This window comes from Lacerta agilis, chromosome 5, assembly GCF_009819535.1.
Source record: "Lacerta agilis isolate rLacAgi1 chromosome 5, rLacAgi1.pri, whole genome shotgun sequence".
NCBI lineage: Eukaryota > Metazoa > Chordata > Lepidosauria > Squamata > Lacertidae > Lacerta > Lacerta agilis.
This window is the reverse complement of record NC_046316.1, coordinates 15,181,754-15,196,852: the sequence shown is the minus strand read 5'-3', so window position 1 is coordinate 15,196,852 and position 15,099 is coordinate 15,181,754. Positions and strand designations below refer to the sequence as shown.

Genomic DNA, 15,099 nt, shown 5'->3' with positions numbered 1-15,099 from the left:
GTGTCTCTTTCCACCCCATTTATTTATTACTGTATTTATTATTACATTTATACCTTGCCTTTTCCTCCCAAAGAGCCCAGGGCAGCATTCCATTTGAGTCCCATTTCTTGCCCTCCTCCCCCAGCTGTTGTGTGTGTGTGTGTGTGGGGGGGTAAAATGAAAGTCTCTCTTGCTTCAGCGGATGGGGAGGAGGGTCAGCAGTGAGACTCGAGACCGGCCAAGACAGTGGCTGTTGCACCGCACTGTCGAAACAGCCTTGTACTGTAAAAGACAAATCCACAAAAGATTCCATATACTTAATGCTGGTAATTTACAGCTTGGAAGTAAAAGACCCAAATGTAGTAGAAGAAGATTACCAGGTGAATGATTGACTTTCGCACCCAGTCAGGGCTTGGTGGTAGAGCCTCTGTTGTGCATGCAAAACATCCCAAGTTCAATCCTCATCATCTCGGGGTGGGGGCTGACTGGGGACGACGACCCCTGCTTAAACCCTGGCAAGCCCCTGTCAGTCTGTGTGGGAAACATAATACTGAGTTAGATGAACCGATGGTCTGGCTCAGTATTAAGACAAGTTTCCTAATGCCTGGATAGCTCAGTTGGTGAGAGTGTGGTGCTGATTACACCAAGGTTGCAGGTTTGATCCAGGGTGTTGGACGAGAAGGGTCCTTTCTGACTCTACAATTATATTATATTATAGAAGGGGAATGAAAAGACCATAGTTAATACCTTTTCCCTGTATTCTTTAAAGTCTTTGCTGATCACTAGAGGTAGATGAGAGAGCAGATCCTGAAGTTCCGTGGCATTACCTCAGATGAACTGAATTTAGTATTATTACGACATAATGGATTGGTTAGCCTTTAAGGTGGCACCGAGCTCATTGTTTTTATTAGAAGGAAATTTTTTTGTGGTTTTGGTTTGTGTCCATCCATTGGATCCCTCCTCCCCATACACAAATGTTTCAGAGTGAGGGGTATGTTGAGCTCCCAGGTAGGGCTGTGAGGAATGCTGAGTCATTTTTCTCTGTGATATGCGCCTGTTCTGGTTGAAGAGGAGGAGCTGAAGGCCTCTTGGCAGTTAGCAGCTCTCAGAATCGGTAAGTGGACTTCAGTAGCACTAGTACAGGTATTTTAAAGGTAAAGGTAAAGGGACCCCTGACCATCAGGTCCAGTCGTGTCCGACTCTGGGGTTGCGGCGCTCATCTCGCTCTATAGGCCGAGGGAGCCGGCGTTTGTCCGCAGACAGCTTCCGGGTCATGTGGCCAGCATGACAAAGCCGCTTCTGGTGAACCAGAGCAGCGCACGGAAACACCGTTAGCAGGAAGCAAAATGTTAAGAGGGGATTTTCTGTAGAGAGATAGCAAAGGCCACCAGTGGGGGGTGGTGGTAGAGAGAGTACAGAATCGTTTACACCACACACACACACACACACACACCCATACCCATTACTATGGCACACAAACGCACTTGAGAAATGTTGAGAGCTAATTTTGCTGTCCTGAAGGCTTTATTATAATCTTCAGCAAAAGCAGTTTGGAGTTGGAATATGCATAATGGAGAAGAGGAAACAAGCCTCGATCTAAAAATATCAACACTTCATTCAAGGCTTGGGGTTTACAGTGCCTGAGACACTAGGGCTTTCCTTTTTCCTTCAGGCATGGTGCAAAAGTTTCTTCCCCCTGCCTTGGTGAGGGTGAGATTTGTCACAAAACGAGCTTTTTGGACCTGCAGCAGGCATTCAGAATACAGCTTCTGTACATACTGTTTTCCTCAATGGCCACCGATAAGATTTGCCCTCCAGAAGATTGCCTAATGCTGCTTTGAAGTCGTCACTACGAGACGTTCCACTGAGCTGGTCTCCTCCAACCAGCTCTGTCGCTCTGTGGCGTTAGGTTTTTAAAGGCTATTTCCCTTTTATTTATGCAGTGAACTAATTAAACTGCATCTGCTGATTCTGGCACCCTGCTGTTCAGCCCTAAAAGCCACCTGGATGCTTCCAAAGAACTGCTCTTGAAATATATCTTACATGCTTCCTAGTTTTTTGAAAGGCACTCGCACGGTTCTGCAGAGATCGAGATGTATTATTCAGAGAGGTTTGATACTGGAATTTATTGGCATTTGAACATTAACAGAACATGCTTCAGGCAGAAGAAGGTGTAAAATGAATGGTTGGTGACTAGAGACAGCTTAATAGAGCATATTACTGAGTATCCCAGCACCCTTCCACCATTCCTATTTGGCAGTCCTGGATGATGCAATACCACTGTGGGATTGCAAGTAGGGAGTCATATTCATTTGCCACCAGAACGCAGGCAGAACGGAATGGATTTCCTACAGGACCTATTTGCCACCGCTGAGAAGGCCCCAACTTGTGACATAGCCAATCTCACTTGAATAAAAGAGGAAACATGGAGATGCCTCTTCTGCAGATTTGTGTGAATGAGGAGGCACAAGTAGCTACTAGTCATGGTGGTAGTATGCTACCTCCAGGATCAGGTTGGCTTTTGATCGGATCCAGGAGATCTTTTCGCCAGGCTTTAAATAAACTTTTCAGTATTGAAGTAACATGCACCAGCCCTTTTGAGTTGGAAGCATATTGACAGCCAGTACAGTGAGTGTGTATTGGGGCACCCAGCTTGCCATCTTTAAAAGGTGAGTGGCAGGACTCTATTAGCTCCATCTCCCTAATTATTTTCAAGGGTGGCCCCTTGCAGAATGTGTTACAGTAAACAAGAGGGAGGTTATCAGAGCATGATTGACTGAGGCATTATGATAACTTATCGGTAAGTGGGAATTACAGCTCATTGATTTATTGCAGGGCATGGTGTTCTCTTTCATTCATTCGTTCGTTCATTCATTCATCTTGTCTGGTGAGTATGCAATATATTATCACTGCTTGCCACTTTTAAAAGGTATAATCATTTCCCTCTTGCAGTATCTGTACAACAAAGGTCAAGCAACTGGAGAGGTGATAACACAATTGTGTACTTGGATGTCACTTACATTTGTTGACTGGATCTGGGTGAGTTTGTTTCCAGAAGTAATGGATGCTGAATCTGGCATTTTTTCCCCATAGGAATCAGTTCCTAAAGGATTTGGTCTCTTGTAGCAAAATCAGAAGATACCCCTACTCTGGTGGCACCTTGAATACACTTGTTGCATAGCTATGCTTTTGGAATCACTCCCTGTGGAAGAAACCAGATTTAACCTTATGATGTGGCAATCCATTAGACTCCTGAAGAACACTGCCAAGATGCAGGTTTTGTGCTGCATCTTCAGGGTGCCACAAAATCCTCTCTTGGTTTTGCTCCAAGACTGCAGCAATCCTAACCTCACTTACCTGGGAGTAAGCACCATTGAATTCAATTATACTTATTTCTGAGTAGGTACGGCGAGGATTTCAATGTGCACAAACAAATGTGAGAGGTTGTCGTTTTGCCGTCAACAGAAACAACTTTGCTAGTTGTGATAAACTGTGTGCCTGAGTCATTTGAGGCAGGTAGGTGTGTCAAGACCATTTCAGGAAAGGGGAGGGCAGAGAGGATCAGAATGCTCATCCCGTTCCAGCTGCATAAATTGTCTTCATCACTTAACGTGTCTCTTTGTTAAATTGCAGCATTGGCATAGGGGAAACCGTGTCATGCCAACTTGGCTCCCGCTTTCAGAAATCCCTGAATGATAATACATTATCTCAAAATAACTTCTGAGAGACATGGAGAAGATTAAAAAAAATGGGTGGGTATGTTGTGGGATGGAATAGAAGAGATGCAGTCCTAGTGATTTGAATTTATAGTGTCCAGCTGAAGTAGCAGGTCATAAATAATACAGAATTTATCTCCCCCTGCAAGACTTAAGCAGCCACCTTAACAAATAAAATACATCTATTTCATTTGGTACACAAACAAGTCATAAATACCGGCTGTCAAAGTGACTTTAAATTCCCTTCCACCATTTTAGTGCCTTGTTTTATTTTATGTTTTGCCTTCAAAACCAAACTGTTGGGCTAGACTTCCCTGAGTAGCTGTAAGAGCCCTATGCTATAGATAAGTGACTGGAAGGCAAACTGCTTCATCTAACTAATGGAAGCATTAGAAAACATTTATTGGAAATGGCATACAGTGGGTGGTTTTCGTTTGTTCTTAAAAAACAGATTTATGAACTATAAGATGTCATATGAAATTGTATTTACATCCTGGAGTTTGGCAGGTGGTACAAAAAATAATGAGGACGGATATTATCCTCTGTTAAATGATATAGCCTTAGGGTCATTTATACATTAATTTTAATTTCTTCTAAGAACCTATTAATTCTATAACCACAACATTTTGCGTTAGACCCGCTGGGTCTTTAATAAAATAAAATTCTGCCTTACACAAACAGAGCAAGTTACCAATTAGCTGTAAACCTGCCAGAACTATACAGGTCAGCCTGAATTTCACCCTTCTTAGCAGGTTGCAGCAAATGAAGGGGCCAAACACTTATCAAATTAAAATTCCAGCTGAGTGATTGTCGCTGGTGCTGAGCTGTAACACTATGCGCATGTGCACTAATGTGCCTCATGTGGTCGGTGGCTGCTGGGCACTGTCAAATGTGAACACATGCTCACTACTCTGTAGTATAGACAGTTGCCTCTTAGGCCAGTTTTAATCAGATGCATGTGGAGAAGAGGGACCTATCTATGTGTCATTGCACATGCGCAGTGCCTTAAACCTATAAGGCATTACACATGCATGGCTGGCATACCAGGGCTCCATAGCCTGCTGGTGTGGGCATTGGGCTGGTGTGGCAACATGGCACCCATGAAGGCCCTCTTTAAATGAGATGCCAAGCACATATAATGTGGTGCATTCCATTGGGTGTGTTTATTGCCAGCAAAATTGGAGGTGTGTGTGTGGTAAAATCGAATTAACAATTGTTTTTTTCCTGGAGAGAAGAGAAAAGAATGCATGTGCTCAGAGGCGCTTAGTCCAAAGTGCCAACATTTTCAGCATCAAAGGTTGACAAAACCATGAGAGATATATTTATGGAGGGAATTTTGAAAGAATGAATGAAAAGAGCTTTTTGGTGGTGGTTAGGCATGAAAGAAACACACCAAAGGCACAGTAGAAAGGTCTGCTGTGTCATTTGGGGCTGTGTAGGAGATTATCTTTTTTACTTTTGAGACTTTAGTGGGATGCTAATGAATACACTGATACAGTTCTAGATGTTCACCTTTTTTGACGCCTTTGTTTCCCTTAGTTGCTGCTTCCTCCTTGGTACAGGCACATCATAGCAAATTTACACCAGTCACGGGAACCTTCCGCAACTTGATGCCCTCCAGACATTTTGGGCTACAACTCACATCAGCCCCAGTCGGTATAGCACCAATAGGAGTTGTATTCCCAAACATCTGGAGGGTACCTGGGGAGGACTGAGAATTCTGCAGCGACTTAGGGAGGCTGCAGCATGAAGAGAGAACAGGCACTGGAGAGTTCAGTGGTACCTCGGGTTACAGACGCTTCAGGTTACAGACTCCGCTAACCCAGAAATAGTACCTTGAGTTAAGAACTTTGATTCAAGATGAGAACAGAAATCGCGTGGCGGTGGCGCAGCAGGAGCAGCAGGCCCCATTAGCTAAAGTGGTACCCCAGGTTAAGAACAGTTTTAGGTTAAGAACGGACCTCTAGAACGAATTAAGTTCTTAATTCGAGATACCACTTTATGCTATAAATAGTGGACTGAGTGATGTCACAACACTATGCAGCCAATCAGACTTAGCTGCACGATGACATCACCAAGAGAGCATTTTAAATAAATAAATGGCCCCAAAAGTAAAAAAAAAACTACCCCAAAAAGCAAGGCATTTTGGGTATTGCTGAAAAGCTCAGCAAAATACAGTGATGTTTAGCTCAGGACAACTCTTGCCACATGGTTTCATTTCACTTCAGTTCTGACAACTTTTAAGAGGGGATACTTTTACAATCACTCCCAACTCCTCCCTGTACATAATTGCTTGTGGCTCCCATGAAGATTCCTTGTACCTGGTAAGACATCCTGCCAATTATGTTAGAACACTAAAGCATTAAATTAACCTTGTTTTGCCGAAGTTGCAAATTGGGTATGTACTAGGCCGGCAAAGATTTCGCAGTAACGTATTGCAACGTTGATTTGATTTCTAGACGCACTGAGGATTTTGTAAACTGCTCTCTTCTTGTAATAAACATACACTGACAAAAGCAGGCAGCATTACTCATGTTAAGTTGATTCCGTCTTGTCCTGCCTCCCTTCTGACTAATCCTGTAATTTTCCACATTCCTCCCCCCCTCCCCTTGTGGATAGTGATTATACGTTGCAAAAATGAAAAGGGCAGTTACCCTTAACATCTTCTAGCTTGGGATGAATATACTGTACATGTTTGTATATTCTGGTAAGTAATGAATTATTTTATTTTGGGCAAGTCCAATATTTATAGGTAGTTAGGCCATCTGTATAAGATAGACTCACTTATGCACAGTGCCCTGATTCTCCTACTAACTGAGAAGTGTCAGTTATTTAGCTTTAGCAAATGTTAGGTGCCTGCCCTACAGTATGTGCGATCTCATGGAAAATATAATATAAAGTACGCCAAATGCTTATTTCTGTCCTAATCACTGAAATCATTAGACCACAGCTGGACCCACTACTGTCTCCTTGAAACCATGCGCACATGCAGACTTGAGGGTGATCACACAAAGGGGAAAGAGTTAGTAAAAATCACAAACTCTCAGGTGTGTTTAGCAACTATCATTTATTAACTTGAAACTGAATGCTTTTGAATCTCCCCCAATGCCAACATTTAGATTGGGTGGGGAACTGGATCTGGCCACTTCTCTTACCCCTTGTGGGCCCAATTCAGCAAGTTGGTGGGGCTGCCCACCTGACACTCAACTGATGTCACAATGATGTCAGGTGATGGGGTGCTCTGAAGTCTCAACAATCTTCAAATCACCGTTCAGAGCTCGCAAAGAGCCTTGCATGGTGCTTTGAAGTTCTGTCAATCAGCTGACCAAAGCACCAAACAGTGTTCTTAGCTTGGGGCTTGCAAAAAGCCCTTCAGCTTTGAAGCACTGCCCATCAGTTGACTGTTCTCTCTTCTAGGTACTGAGCAGGGCTTTTTGCAAGGCGGAATGGGTTTGCAGAGAGCCCAGTTTGGCTGTTTACAAGCCCTTTAAAGGATCAGCTGGCTGCAGAGTAACACAGCAAATCCCAGGGAGCTGGATATTAATGCCTATCTGTTGACTTCCAAGCTCTGCTTTCTGCTGAGATCAGCTCTGCTACAGAGTTCTCCACAGGGCAAGTTGAGGTCCTATTCACTCCCCCACTGCCAATAACTATAATATTCCAATTTTGAATTTGTGCTGCGGAAACATAGCTTTGGAAATCATTCATTCTCCCCTTGTATTATTTTCAGGGTTCCCAATCACAGGGAGACTTCTAAGTTTGTTCAGCCAAATTTTCTTACAAAACCCCTTTTCACCTTGCCACTCAGTGGAAGGAAACTGGGGATGAGGGACGGATGGGGACATGGTGGCAGTTTTAGAAAAAGCTATTCACCATATGGCCACTTAAACCTAGGTTATGGGCGCACTAACGAAATGTTTAGGTGCCTTAAAGACTACAAAGCTGAAAATAAATTGTGTATATTGTTAGCTTCAGCTAAATTCTGACTCATGCCATAGCAAGGGGGGGGGAGCTGCTGTGTACCAGCCAACCTGATGGTGGATGTGTCAGGCACCATTGTGGCACCCAGGCATCTTCACTTGGTCGCAAGTAGCCAATAGACAAATGCAAAATGCGCTTGGTGCATGGCTAATTTTGAATGCTGCATGGTGGGTGATGGCAACATACATGTCCCCATCTCACTTTATGCCCTCATGCTTTCTTTGAAGACCTGAACACTGACAGTGTGTCTTTGTCTCTGTGTTGAATTGGGCCTATTTATCACAACCGTTCTCCTGAGGCTAACTGGAGTAGGAACGGAATTAAATGTGGTGTTTGTTGAGCAGCTCAGCCCCCTCACATCCAGTGGTCAGGCACATACACACACACAAACACACATTATTTATTATAGTCCAAAGAACCCACAAAATCTATTTTGAAAGCAAAATACAGCAGGGATACAGGGGAAACATTGCTAGGCAGTCATTGTGTTTTATCCAGAGCATGTTGATTTCCAATTCTTATTACCTTCAAGAGGAATTTTGTCACAGCCAGGGTTGCTGAGCTGCAACTCCTACCAGTCCAAAAAAGCATGGCCAGTGGCCAGGGTTTGTGGGAGTTTTTGTTCAGTAACATCTATAAGGCGAAAGGTTTCCCACACTTGTCCTGTCTTACACTATTCCATAGGAACCACCAAACATCCAGAGATTTTTGGAGGACGCAGGAGGTTGCAATGTTGAACGGGGAGCAGACATCTGACAGTGTTGTATTCTGCAAGTCAAACTCTGTTCTCAGAAATTTGGACCCAATCTGCTTCCTTACAGTTAAAAGAACTGGGCAAAACATCCTTGCTGCATCTTGATTTGAGATTGAAAAGGCTGCTGAGGGCTGAGTTGGTTGTTGTTTTAGCTGGCCTAGCTTACATTAGGCTGCCAGTTGCTCATTCAAAATGTTGGTGCAGTTGGCAGGAGGTTTGATAATCAAGCTGTGTATATTTTGCTCCTGTATATCTAATTCCTTTATTTTCACTCTTTGCTTTTCATAAACCCTTGACCTCAGATGTGTCTTGTGGAATGAATAAGTCACAATCAGGAAATCCCGTGCTTTGAGAAGCACTTGGATAAAGAAGATTTTTCTTCATGAGTAATTCTGCAAGATCAAGATTTATCTAGATGCAAAGGATGACTCATTCCTTTTAGTTCTGGGCTTCAGTGTTTTCCTGTTCCTACTTTCTCCACACACTTCTCTTGCCTCCAAGCAGTAAGCACCACATTGCACCTCGTGTGGGTTTGCCACCTTTGTGACAAATCTCAGCCACACTCCAGTAACTAAATGTCCTTGAGGCAAGGGCAGATGCCAGCTTTGTAAACTTAAGGGCTTTGATTATGCATCCTTCCGATTATTAAAGTGAATGCTGCAATTAGTAGACACTCTTGTGCTGAAAGTTTATTTTAAAAATTTCTTTGCCATTTGTTGTATTCTGTATTTTAACCTTTCAGCATATATGCAAGCTGCTTTGTCAGTCTTTCTCCCACCACCAACCCCACATAAATTAGAATTAAAATAGCAACATCCAAAAGCTCCTAAATTACTTTCTGAGTAAGCAGTGCTAGCTTTTACCAGGAATTATGAGAAATCCTTTCAACAGCATAGGATGCACTGTGTGCTGTTTCTTCCTCTACCCTTGGGCTTGTTACTCAACACCTAAGGTGCCAGGTTTGGATTGGTTTGTAAAGATTCCCTCCCCCGTGGCTCAGAATTTCTCTCATGCAAACCATGGGTAATGCACCCGCCTCTACTTCTTAGCAAATGGTTCACAAGCAGTACAACATCAGACAAGCATAAATTGGGAATTTTTAGTTGAGCAGAAACAGTTATTTCTGCAGCGTAAAGAAGTATGTGCCTGTAACAAAAGGTAGCTGAATTATTCAAGTGCTGGTGTCTCTAGGGAGCAGTGGATATTGTGGTGTTAACTGATTGCTTTGCATATGGAATATCTAAAGTTAGCAATAGACAGAACTTCATCAGCATCTCCTGTGATTTACAGGGGGCTGAGACACCCTTGTAATCATTGGAGTATACTCAAGGTGGCAGTTTTGTATATATTAAGTGGCTGAGATGTGAGAGGTGAAAACGCTATAATTTTTTAAGTCATTTCAGCTTCGTATAATAAATGGCTAGCCCAATTGAACTACCCTCTCTTGTCTTGCTCAAAGGATCTCTCAAATAGAGCTTTGGCCCAACCTTGGGAGTCTTGTAGAAATATTTCTGCGTCAGGTCACAGCCCCAGATGTGGTCTACAAGAGAGGTGGCCATGGTGTTTTATTTATTTATTTGCCAAACACAGAAATTGGGTTGCTAGCTGTGTCTCCTAATGACTTTGCCTCCAGTTTACTAACCTAGTGCCAGAGAGACTGGCACGAGTTCAGGTCTGACTTTGTGCCATAACCAGATGCATAGGCCCCACTTTTCATCTGAGCATGCATTGCAACACATCCATACTAGCATTGCCAGATGTTGACTGACTGTGGTCGTCAACTCGTTGTTTCCTTCTTTCTGGGCCTTTGCTTTCTGTCTTCCTTTGCTTTTGCTCTTGATAGCCCTGACTTCCAGATGCTGCAACACATGTTGGTGTGTCATTCATTTTGTCACCTGTGTAACTATTGGAAAGGATGGACTCCTCCAAACCCAGTTGCAGGGATGCAGCTAATTCACTGTGTACCTAATTAGGGAGCCCCATTCAAGTCAGGACCTGGCAACCTTAAGTACAAACTCATTTTGATTTTTTTGGGCTTGTCTACTCATTGTTTTTCAGGGGGAAATCTTAGTTATGAATCTTAGAGTGCTTCTCCCCTTCACTACATGGAGAAAATAAAGAGCAAACTTGTTGGTGCATCTTGTACCTAACCTTCCTAATTACTTTTGGGAACAGTTTGTTCAGGTGATTAGGATAGACTACGTTCAAATAAACAGCCCAGTTCTCTTGTCCCGTCCCCCCCCCGCCTTGTGTGAGGTGGGTGGGATAAGTGTGAGATAGCCAAAGTCATACCTAGGGTCTATTGCACCCTTGGCAATGAGCTGTATTGGTGTCCCCTCTCAAGAAAAAAATGCCTTTGTGTCACAGTATGAGAAGGATGAGAAGCTTCTCCCACATTTGATTTCACTGTGATAACGGTGTTATGTCCATAATCCAGCCTTTCTCAAGCTTGGGCCCCCATATGTTGTTGGACTACAACTCCCATCATCACTGACCACTGGTCCTGCTAGCTAGGGATGATGGGAGTTTTAGTCCAACAACATATGGGGACCCAAGCTTGAGAAAGGCTGCCATCGTCTGATAGGTGATCTTTGCACCCCCCTCCAGGCCTGTGCCCTTGGTGGGGGCTGGTTTCACCAACCCCTAGGTATGCCTCTGGAGATTAAGATTTCTCCCTGGCAACAACTGAGTGAACAACAGGCTGGATTTGAGGCGGGGGGGGGGGAATATAAACGGAAGTCTGGATGGAGATGCATTTCTAGAAACCTCTAACTTTTGCATGGGTGAAATGTAGCTTCTTAGACATGTTAATTGTTCCACCTACTTCTGTCACCGGCCTGATAGTAACTGGGGTGCAACACCTCCCCAGAGCCTCTGTTGCTGGTGTAGTGGTTATGTGGAACTGGACCAACAGGAGCCTTTGTTATGTGGCGTGCCCTGGCTTGGACTGAACTGTGCAGTTTCTTTGGCAGATTTCCCCCCACCCTGGCAAATCCTATCTATAGTAATTCTCAAAATGTATTACTGTATTTGTATCAATGGGGATTCCACTCCACCATAGTAGGTAGGATTTTCCCTTCAGTTTATCTGTGCAAATACTTGGGTCTGGTAACCAGCCTTCAAGGTCAAAACTCTCTCTCTCTCTCTCTCTCTCTCTCTCTCTCTCTCTCTCTCTCTCTCTCTCTCTCTCTCTCTCCCCTCCCCCCCCCCCCGTGTTAAGAAATTGTGTTAAGATTTATTCCATTTGTGTCTATGTGTGTTATAAATGTTTGTGCTGGTGTAATATCCCAGAAGGATGGTCCAGCAGATTAGAGGATTTCTGTGCATATTGCAGGAACTGGGCCAACAGAAGCTTGCCTCTGAATCCTAGCCAGGTTTTTTTTTGTTATCCCTGCTGTTTCTTCTCTCCCTTCCCTAGCCCCCAGTTGGCTTGGATCATATTCGACCATTTAGGACAAGCGTGCCTTGTAGTATCTGCACTGTTTTTGAAGATAATGGTACCTCAGATGGGTGGCTCTGTTGGGTCATGATTTGCATACAATGATTGCAGGAACAACATGACCACTCAGCCGCCTGAAGTTGCTGTCAAATGCTTTGTTTGAATCCTGCTGGAACACATGTCCTGCCCCCTAGGGTTGTCATATTCCAAATGGGGCATTCCTAATGTGTGTGTGAGAGAGAAATTATTTGGGTTTTCAAATGGTGGATTTTATTTGCTTTAAACAAAAAGAAAAAAGAGAGAAGCTAAAAAGATACATTGTTGTTTTAAATATGAAAGTGGCCCATTATCTCTGTTATAACCCATTAATTGTTGTTCCTGTTATAATATTGGCTTATTCAATGGCATATGCTCTGTATTTTTGGTACCTGTTTTCTTTCTCCTTTTTTTTCTAAGGGTGTTTTCAGATTATCATTGTTGTTGTTGTTGTATTTTGTTGGCACAATTTGCTAGAATTGCCAGTCTTGGGCTTCCAGCATTTTTCTTTAAGTGTAAATAAATTAAATGTTGTGGAGTAGATGGTAGATGCACCATGCCTTCCATGCACAATCCTGCACTTGGGTGCTAGGACAGTGTTATTAGCCAGCGTGGTATAGTAGTGTCAGACTTGGACCTGGAAGACCAAGGTTCCAATCGCCACTCAGCTGTGAAGCTCGTTGGGTGATCTTGGGCCAGTCACTGACTCTCTGCGTAACCTACCTCACAGGGTTGTTGCGAAGACAAAGCAGGGAGGAGGAGAGCCATGCAGAACACCTTGAGTTCCTTTGATGAAAAGCCTGCACTTATTATTGGTTGTTATTGGCATCTGTCTGTCTCGAGAGACAATGGAGAGCTGTGCCAAGGGTGAAGTCAAACCACTGTGTTAGCAGCACCAAAGTGACCTCCTCGGGGTGCAAGTTTGGGCAGTTTGTATTGGGGTCCTGGGCTACTCAGATGATAAAACCCCCCTCTCGGCCTCACTGATGGGGTCCAAAGGAAAGCAGGGCAATACGTTTAGCACCAGATTGGCTGCAGGAGTTGTCAGAAGGAGGCGTACAAGGTGCCACCCAACCGTCTTAAGGACTCCACTCTGGATTTGTGTACGGTTTACTCCTTAGCCTTTTCTTCTCCCGAAGATATCCTGCAAGGCAGTGGAGGTTTAGAATCACAGTCTAACTTCTCCTAGATGGGCTACCTTCCCAAGTTGATGTGCCCCATCTGCCCCCTATAAAAATGCCAGAACACAAATGTAAGAATAAAACAAACAAGGCACAATGCAGGGTGTGGCTTGACATTTCATATGCTGCTATGGGAAGTGGGATTCATTTTTAACTGTTGATGGTAGGGCAATTATGCTTGGTATACCTTTACTCAGAAGAGCAAGCACCCTCTTTGTTTTTCAGTTGGTGCAAGACCGGCTGATGCAAAATAAATGAATCCAGAACATAGAATCATAGAATTGTAGAGTTGGAAGAGACCACGAGGATCATCTTGTCCAGCCCCCTGCAATGCAAGAATGTTTCACCCGATGTGGGGCTCAATCCCACAACCCTGAGATTAAGAGTCTTACACTGTACCAACTGAGCTATCCCTCAGCACCAAGAGCTGGCAGTGCCTAGTGGGGATAGGAAATGATGGGGTAGTGAGAATGGGGGTTCAATAACTAGAGGAGGGTGGTATCCTGGTTTTCATCTGTGAACTGTTGGAAGGGTGTGTGATTACTGTGTTTGCTGGAGAGGTGCAATAATATTTGTGGCTGCTTTGGCCACTCCTGCAGAGGATACCATTGTGACAGCAGGAATACTTGGCTGGGCTCTAAATAGTATCCAGAATATTATGATCCACCATTGATGACAAAACTGAAGGATAAGCTGGATGATTTTGAACGCCTTCAAAAGCAACCATGCGTTTGGCAGCTGCTAGTGTGTTAGCTGCACTGTAGGGCCTGCTTAACCTTGATAGTAATCCAGACAGCTATTTCTATTATGCCCAGCCTGATGGCTGTAGTATTCATTGAGGCCAATGCTACCCAGAGAGCCCTTTTTAAGGAAATGTAAGACTGGAAGAGCTTGGAGTGAATCTTAATTGGGGCTGAGTCAAAACAGGCTCCCCCAGATTAGAACAAGAAATAGAACTGAGAGTAGCAGTTATGAGATCAAAACTATCTCATAATGAAAAAAACCCCAAACAAATCCAAGTTAAAGTATAGCTGAGACATTACATCAAATGGCCTGAGTGAGCATTTGTTTGTTTGTTTGTTTAATGGATATCTGACTCCTCCAAGGAGCCCAGAGTATTATACATGATTTTATTATTTACAACAACCTTGTGTGGTAGATTAGGGTGAGAGATAGCGAGTGGGCCAGCATTTCCTAATGAGCAGAGTATTGATTTGAACCCAGATCTCTCTGGTCCTTGTCCAACACTTTACTTGGTGTTTAAAAACATACATAGAGAATGGACACCAGGTTACATCCATAATTGGCAGCATCACAGAGAAGGCTCCTTCGCTAATCACTGCCCATCTTACTTCAGAGGGAACTCAGAGAAAAGTCTCTGAATACTATTTTAATGTTTGGACAAGTTACTACAAGAGAATGTGGTCCTTCCAGCTCTTCAGTTCCAAATGTAAGAATCAGCATCACAAACTGTGTTTTGGAATAGACTAGGAACCATTATGCAACTGATGGGGATATCATCCACACAACTAGTCCTAGTTAGGAATCCTAGCTGCTGTGCTTTGCACTAACTGAAGTGTCCAAATAGTTCTCAAGGGCAGTCCCATATACAGGACCTTACATTACTCCATGGGATTTCCCCCCTCAACTGGCCATTATTTCTCAAGCCTCAATTTGTACCCCCCCCCCCCCCGTATAGTCAGAATTGCCTGGAATCTTTTTCTGCTGTAAGGAAACAGGCCCAAGTTGCCACACACATTAATCTCCCTAAAGTTATGCTAATCCTTATTTATAACCTAACGCAGGTCCCTGAACACACATCACACGGCACACATTAATCTATATACATACCCATGCTAAGTATTTCCTACTTTGGTGTTATACCACGGTGGAGATTAATGCCTTCGCAAGAGAAGAGTGTCTGTTGCTATCAATGGAATGGAGAAATGTGGTGTTCAGACACCACTCAAAGGGATCTTTTATCTTTTTAAAATGCATGTTAGGTTTGTCAAG

General features: G+C 43.6%; 1 protein-coding gene across 14 annotated transcripts in view; it reads left to right on the top strand.

Annotated features, from left to right (window-relative positions):
- Nucleotides 1–15,099, top strand: part of LOC117046593 (calcium-activated potassium channel subunit alpha-1) — a 588,284-nt gene that overhangs the window by 61,277 nt on the left and 511,908 nt on the right. The window lies entirely within an intron of this gene.